The sequence below is a fragment of the Takifugu flavidus genome, chromosome 2 (assembly GCF_003711565.1).
Source record: "Takifugu flavidus isolate HTHZ2018 chromosome 2, ASM371156v2, whole genome shotgun sequence".
Taxonomy (NCBI): domain Eukaryota; kingdom Metazoa; phylum Chordata; class Actinopteri; order Tetraodontiformes; family Tetraodontidae; genus Takifugu; species Takifugu flavidus.
This window is the reverse complement of record NC_079521.1, coordinates 14,679,698-14,688,587: the sequence shown is the minus strand read 5'-3', so window position 1 is coordinate 14,688,587 and position 8,890 is coordinate 14,679,698.

Below are 8,890 nucleotides of genomic sequence, written 5' to 3'. Positions count from 1 at the left end.
GTATGAAACTTGAGGGGAAAAAATTCAGGATTAATTTAGGATTTTAGGAAAGTGCTGATGCAACATGTTTTTTTTTAACCTTCCATCTTTTTAACACAGTTCAGACATCAATCAACTGTTAGCTCAGCTAGATTAAACAGCACATCAATAGAAATTAGTCTATGCTTATATGTGAGTTCTGTTTTTGGCTATAGATTACGTACCAAAATACTCATTTTACTGGCATAGTGGGGACATTTTTGTTGGGTTAAGGTTGGGCCTAGGGTTAGGGGGGGTCAGTTGGGAGTGCTAAGGTTAGGGTAAGGGGCTGGGTAATGGATTATGTCAACATAAGTCCCCGAAATGTTAGGTGTGTGTTAGTGTTAGCGTGTTTTCATCCCACCCCAGCAGTTTCCAGGGGTTATCAGTTACAAACTGCTTATCAAATCATGTTGCAGTCAGCAGCAACACTTTTAGACTAGTAGAATCACTAAAAAAAAAACATGAAAAAAAAAAACATGGTGTAGGGCTGCACTTGACATTTGTTTTCAAGTTGTTGTTTTTTTATAAAGCGTTCTCCTACCCTCCTACACCAGTGCTCCCACAACTCCTCCAAACTGGTGGTGTGCCTCCCGTCTGCTGTTGTGTTTGCAGGAGAGTCGTGTGGCTGGCCTGCAGGACTCTCTCTGCAGCGCTTCTTTGTTGCTACCTCATTTGAAAAACACATGTTAATAATATGCACGTAGCATCCTGGTGTGCCGTCGTACACACACCAGGACAATGCTGCCGGGCCTGCTTCAGCTTCGACACGCTGATGTTAACCAACAAGTTGTCTTTGTGTGCGGCCCCTGACCGGCCCTTGTCTGTTGACTCCAGTTTGCCTATCCTCAGTGTTTGTATATCAAAAAACATGTTTCCGTGCTTTTTTTGTCCAGATGAAGAATAACTGGGTGAATAGACACAGACAACGACGTGAGGATGACAAAAGGAAATGGGCAGATTCTGCTTTCGTTACACTTCTTGGTGTCCAGCTTCTGAGGTCCTGGTTTCCTACATAAGTCGTGTGTGTCCCCAGCTCCTCTGGCTGCCTCTTTGTTTTTTCTGATCCTGCAAAAATGATTCACAAGTGTAACATGAGCTGAAAAAAAAGCAGCCACCCATCCCTGCCCCCTCGCCATGCGTATGCATCATTAAAGTGTGAAGAGAAAACTGCAATAATAAAATGGATCTCACCCTATGCTCCTGTAAGCATTTGGAAGATAAAAATAAAGCACAAGCACACACTGAAAAATAAGCAGTTTAAAGAATTCATTTTGTTGTTGCCACCCTACAGCCCTCCCCTTGTTTCCTACTGTTTTCTTGTGTCTCCATCATAAAATCTTGACAAATATCACACTGTGATTTGAGTCCTCCTCTTCTGAGTCCTTGCAAAAGGCTGAGGGAGAGGGTCCATAAATAACTAAACAGATGGCAAAAAAACAGACAATACAAGATGCAGCGATGACATCAATTTAATGTATCAAAGGCATACTACAGCACTTTGCCACATCAAAAAAGGAACTTGGCCTTAAATTAGGTTTTAAAAGATATCTGAACATGTTCATCCTTAAGGCAAACCATCTATCAGCAACAGTATGACTAAGAGAGTATTTTTGAACAATTTCACTTTATTTTCAAACTACAAAGTCCATTGCAAGCATTGCTAAATTCTGCACTCTCCATTTGCTCTGTCCTCAATATCTGCTTATCCAGAAGCAGATCTGCCCCCCGATCAAAAGACCAGACCCATGGTGATTAAAATCAAATCAAATTTATTTAGAGCCCAAATACAATGTTCAGAAAATGTTCAGAAGGAGCCTCAGATGGCTCTGCACAATTGTGACATCCTTCATCCTCAGACCCTCAAACTGGGTCAGGGACAACTTTCAAAACCCTCTTTCCTCCTGGAAGATGTCTGTCTCCAGGACGACCATGTGGTCTGCCTCTTTTGAGTCAGTCAAACCCTAATCCAGTTCTTGTTCAAGGATGGGTGCAGACTGGATTCTTTATGCATCATTAAACTGTGATCAACATTAACAAATACTACGAATAACCTTGCTTCTTATAGAGAAGCTGTTTCCATCAAACAAATACTCCATGAAAAGAACCCATTTAAATGTGTCACTGGTGAAGTACAATCGGCTGCCGTGTAAAAAAGCCAGCATATCAAGAAACATATAAGATGTGACCTGATGTAAACATGAGAATGAAATAAAAAAACCCACCAAAACCAGTGGCTAAAATCAGCACTAAGAAGAGCTTGGCGTGCGCCCGTAGAGGCAGGTTATGTGCGCTGACATTGTTGAAAGTGAAAATGGATTTGTGACTTGTGAGGCTTGTTAGGAGCCTTTGCAAAAAAACATATCCATTAAACACAACAGGAACCACGTCTACACTCGTAAAAGGGGAATCTGAAAAGGTCATATTCAGGTATAATTATAGGAATTTATAGTTTGGAGGTTCAAAATTTCTCACTCACAGAACAATACTGTGAATAACACATTTCTAATACAAAAAACGTATTTGTTATTTATGCATTTAGTGACATTTGGCACTGAAATGAAATGTGTGTAATAATAATAATAATAATAATAATAATAATAATAATAATAATAATAATAATGTAGCTTTATTCTGCAGAATTTTATTCTAACACATTTAGATTAAACAAGCACTGATCAGGACACATGTTGCAACGGTTGTCTCTAGCTGATTCATACATTTCCTGATGCTGAACAGATCCATGCAAAGTCTGTGGCCGCGGTAACGGGCGTGTCAGGCCCGTAGTTGGTGACGTTCTATGGTACATTAGCGACGGACACAGTTTTTGGCGAATAAGAATGTGTCTTCGCTGGTCAGATTGTGCAGGAAATCCACATTTTGTTGGAGGGAAAACAACAAACCCAGCACAGTTAGCAGAACACGTTGCTCGGTAGTCGGCCATAGCTCTCATCACCGTTGTTGTTCCCAGGTGCTACCTGTATCTGAAAGAGTAACAAGCCTGTACCGCTCCCTGTTTACACAAGAGATGAAAACACAACATTTTCAATACTTTTCCCGTTGGAGTCCTGTTTCAAAAGATTGCAGATTCAGGCAGTCCCAGTACCATTCTCGTGTAAACGGACCCTTGCCATTTTGGCAAGGTTATTGGTTAATGTGGTTATTGTGTAAACAGGTTCTTTATGGTTTTGATGGTTTTGTGTAAATGGGCTCTTTATGGTTTTGAGGGCCTACAAAGACTTGCAGAAGATCTGATGAGGCTTCGATGACAGGACAACATTTTCGGATGAAAACGCAAAACATGCATTTTGTTTCATCTGGCCATTTACAATAGAATGCCGGAAAACGGAGTGATAAACGGGATCAGGCATAGAGCAATTCGAAAACGAAGAAATTCCGGTTATTTCATGCAGGCACTCCAGGCCATACGCTGGAGGTGAAGAAAAATATTGAGAGTAGAAGAAGAACCATAGCAACAATAACTCCCAATACACATTCTCTGCAATTGTTTTAGTCTTGCTCATAGAAACAACTGCACTTGTCATCGGGCCACTGCAAAACCTTGTTGCTCACCATTACTACTGCCAATGTTCACTGTGACCACATGCTTTCTCCACAGAGAAAAGTCTCTCTGCACATATGCATGTCTGGTTCATTACCGCCTCCTACTGGCCTGGCATGTGCGGCCTGAGGCAGTTGGCTTGCCGCACATCAGTGCGATATGCATCTCGGTGCAGGTATGGCACCACTCTATAGATGGGATGGAGACTTTGTCTTCCCTCATTCATCAGTTTTGATATCTGCTGCTGTGTGTGTGAGTGTGTGTGTGTGTGTGTGTGTGTGGGGGGGGGGGGGGGGGTGATTTGCATGTAAAAGACAGGATAAAAACTATAGAAGTGCGAGAAAAAAAATTGGGGGAAGCAGACAAGGTGGGTGGTGGATCGGATTACTCCTGTGCTGGTTTGGGGAAAAAAAGGGTTTTGCTTCCAATCAGAGGGTAGATCTTCTGCAAATTTCTTGAAAGGCTGTCATATGAATAACAATCAGTGGAAGGTTTCTTTTCTTTGCATGTTTTGCCGTTATAGCCAGCATCACATCCCAACTTGCATAGCTTTAGAGATGCTGTAATCCATGTCCGCTTTGTTCTGATACGGTAGATGGTAAAAAGGTATGGTAGGTGCAATGGCTTCCTATTGTGCTGATGGATTAGTACAAACTATGACTGTGGATCTCTCAGTCAATTGTGCTGGTTGTGAGGGTCTTTTCTTTCTCCTGGGATTCACTCCTGTATCATTCAGACAAAGCCAAGTATTTCTACAAGGAGCTGTTGAGGATCAGATCAGACGTAAAAGGAGATTGAGTATTGGATTTGCATCTTGAGGGAGCTTACATTGTTACTCCACAAACATTCGAAATGCTAAAATATTGACTTAATAAATAGGTTTTTGATACACACATATATTTGTGGTTGCCATGTTGTCACAGGTGCCGTGTCACTCTTGCACTGCGGTGTCACGCACATTTAATGGGTGTGCGAGTGTCTGTCAGTCATCACGTCCGCCCAGTGACACACAGGCTGAGTGAAGTGACTGTGGACCAGATGGACCCTGACACGGATGACTTGTTCAAGTGGAGCATTATCAGACCACCCACTCCGACTGCGAGGGATAAGCGTATTAGGAGGCAGGGGGTCCACGGGGACCATGGAGGCACTTCAGAGTAATAAACTCATCGGGGGGAGAGAGATGGATACACCTGTTCTCTACAGGGTAACTGAGAGGAGAGAGACAAAGAGAACAGAAGGAGGAGAGGTCGCTAGGATGTACAGACTGAAAGGAGGAGACAGCATGTGAAGAGGGAGGAAAACGCTGTTGGGAGTGTGTACCGCTAAATAATGAGTTCCTCTGACTCCCCAGCAACATGAGCAACACTGAGCGCCATGCAGTATTATGAAATACTGCAATAGCAACCACCTGTTCCCATGGTCCTGCTGAATGTTATTACTTTAACATTCAAATTGCAACACAACTCTAAAATGGGCATTGTGGTTTCCTCCTAAATTCAAGAGGCAAGAGTAGGTATCATCAGAAAGGGTACAAAAATATAAAAATAGCCAAATGTTACTGTTCCTGAAAATGAATTTACTCCCTGAGAGCAGAAGCTAATAACTGTAGCGAAATTGATAATGTTTAGTAACTCACCCAAGAGATAAAGGGGGTGAGACTGCAACCACTTAGAAGCAAAATTGAGTTGAGTTCAAGTGAAGCCAACACATCAAAGAGAAAAAACAAAATCCTCTTTTCCAATCCCCAATCTCAAATGAAACGACAGCCACTGAGTAAAGTGTGACAATGAAGAATTCATTAGAACTCAACACCAAACTGGTCTGATATGACAAACAGTATCACTTGTTTTCCTTCTTCTTCTCTGAATCCTTCAAAAGTGATTATATCGGTAGAGTTAGAATGTTATGTGCAGTAGTTTGCTAGCTTAAAACTACAAAGGCAGACAATCTTGTAATGGAGGTAAAGTGCACAAAAAATTAGTACCAGTGTGACTGTAAATTAACATAGAACACTATTGCGCAGAGGCAACATTTATAGGGAGTTAGAAAAAATATCAAAGAGAGAGAGAAAGAGAGAGAGAAATCCACAGTAAGTTCAAAGATAGCCAAATATAGACATCAGGTCACCTATATAGAATCGGTAGATAGTTTTTAACAATTATACCTCACCACTCTTGAATTTCCAGAAATAATGACCTATAATGAACTGGTCTCCTCTATGGAAAGTCATTTTGACCCATTTTGATGTAAAGGAGGAGGATGTTTCGTATTAAATAAAGACATGAAGTGAACGCGGGACAGTCGCTCGGCATTTTCATCCACTGTCATCATTAGTGAGCAAAGATCAATAAGATATTTTGTTTTCTCTGTTAAAGAAGAACTGAACATATGCCTTATTTTATTGATGTATTCTGAGCTGGAGGGGCTTGATGCATGGACCAATATGAGGGCACGAAGAAATCGTGTGACAACTGTATAACAGAGAGTAATACAAAATATGAAATGCATAAATATATGAAATTGCGACTCCCTGTAGAGCTGTAGGCCATTATTTTTCTCACATACAGCAGTGATAAATGTTTCTTAGGGATGCTGTGTTGTGTTGTGTTGGCATTTATAGCTTCTACCAGAAGAGAAGCGTTTACATCCAGGATGTGACATTTACGCAGTAATCCTTCCTGTCCATTTCCCTCAGTACGGTGTGTGTGTGGTGTGTCTGCTTAAGTCCTGAAATGGGACCAAGTTGATTTTTTTGTTTTTTTTTTAAATGTGTGCTGCAGGCTGTCGGTGCCCTGTTTGGTGGCTGACCCAAGCAGGCAATAATGGACACTTAGAGCAGGCTGAATTGTGTCTCTGTATGGTTAGCTGAGCAGTTCTTGAGTCAGGATGCATTTCCTGGTCTGGCACAGGAAGCACATCGTCTGCTGTGCATTTCTGGTCACAACAGATGGGAAATCTGCCTTCCTGGACAAAAGGAGACATTGTGGTCGAGGGCACCGATCAGAGGGGGGCTCTCCTGAAGTCTAGGGTCATTGTCTAAAGGCGTTTTTAAGCATCCAACCTCCGTATCTTCAAGAAAGAGTCAATATTCACTCTTTTAGCTGCTGTTTGTCATTTAAACAAAGAGGAAACTTTCATTTTAGCTGCAGATTGAGAATCATTAATATTGATAAAAAGTCAGCTCTGACCTGTTCCATGTTTCTGAGGCAGATGATGTGCGTTATCTGCAAATATGGAGCGTATAGAATGGGCCCCTGTTGGGTAGGAGGGCCGTGTGGTTCTTTGAAGACCAGGTGCTTGATTTAGTTTCTGCTACTTCCTATATGCATCATAAATACTGTATAGAATCCAAATAATGCAAGTATTCATAATGCTCTGTCTCATTCCCTTGTGACTTCAGATGTAAAACATAATTATTTAAACTGCTCAAGGAACATTCTGAATAATGATAATTTCTATTAGACTTAATACTTCAGACCAAACACTCCAAGGCTAAAAAAGACAACCTTCACTCATAAGTGTTAATGAATAATTAGCTCTGTTTCATCATGGCTCCTGTATCACTTCATGCATTCTTTTAAACACTTTTTCCTCTCTAAATATTTTCCGCATTAAGCGCTCATAGCGGCAAATGCTCATTATCCACCCTGATGTTTAAAGCTTTGAGATATTTTAAAAGCCGCTCGAGACTCGAAACCAGTGACTTCAAAAAAAGTGAACAGAAGGCCCTTGTGTTTCCTCAAGATAAGATTAGTTTTTGAACGTTACTATTGCCGCAAAATTATTTTAAAAAATGAAATGAAAATGTGGCATATGTCTGCTAGTGTACCTTTCAAATGGAAGGCTAACATATAAAAGCTAATCTCTGTCAGAGAGACAATTGGAGCTGCTGGTCTCATCTCATGTCACAGCATGATGCTCAGCTCTGCAGGTGAGAGGAAAGGTAATTATTTGCACATCAGGGTGAATAAAAGACATGCTGCAGGCATAACTATCTACCGGTCTTACTATATCCTGTGTAAAGTCTCAGCTGGCCAGACATGATTTAGCTCTGTGGGAGCAAGTCGTGATACTACAAAGCTATAGGAGATGATCACAATTTTTTTCAATTCTTTTCGTGTTCTCTGCGTGTACCCGGACACTCCAGTAGAAAAATGGTATAGGCACAGTAGTAGAATTATAGCTCAACAATTTGCTGTTAGATTCACCATCAATATAAATCTGATGAATTTAAAGCTTTTACATGTCTTATAGAAATTCAGTTTAAGCCCATTTGTGTTTTCAGGTGTTCAAATTTGCCATTGAATATATTTAAACATCCAGTGGTCCTGATGAAACATTTGTATCAATCTCCACAGCTGAGCATTTGCACAAATGAATAAAAGTTCAGTAAAGGAGAAAGAGAAAAATTCTTATTTTAGGCGCCAACAAATATCATTTTGAATAACTCTGTATAACATTCATCAGATGAGTAACAATCAATGTTTAATGAGGTCAAAAGCATTTTAAATAACCCAGAAACAATTAAAGTAATAAAAAAGCAAAAAAAACCCTCCACCCCACATCAATAATTCCAAACCAGGAAAAACATCATGAAAAAAAGCTCATTTCTCAGTCAAGATATTTCATTTGCTGAACATCAGAGAGAAAAAAAGAAAACTTAGAATGGGTTCAAGAACAAAGAGGCAGTGCCCGTGTCTCATGAAAAGATGTACGGAACAAGCCCGAAATGTGAAAAATGAGGCTGAACAAAAGGAGGAAATAGTGAAATGTCACAGGGACAGCAGGCAGCTGCAGAGTCATCGTCTTTAAGCATTCTCTTTTTTTTTTAGCTGGACAGATTTTACAGGAAGAAGTGAAGGAAGCACATGCTAAGTGGAATTTTTGCACCGTTTGAAACAATTTCTGAAGCATATTGTACTTTTTTTACGCAGCTTGAGGGGGACACGTGCAAATCAGGGTGTGAGGAAAAAAGAGGTTGAGAATTCAGAATTGGGTGAAACAGTTTGAGTGGGCTCCCTTATCACCACCCACAGAAAATGTCATTCCCATTAGATTGAAATTTAATTTACAAAACTGTGTTTTAATCCGCCAGCCCATTCCAAATGCACTTCCTGTCAGTGCATTTCCTGAGTGCCATTTAATTGAGCTAATGAAAAAAGCTGCTAATGGTGGGTTTTATCTCTGGCAGCACCGGTGACATTTCTTAGAGGCAGGTATTCTTATTCTCCATGTTAAGCATTTCTATAGCTGGGACTTAAAAAGAACCGAGGAAAAATAAATTTGTTGTCCAGGAAACGACTGTGG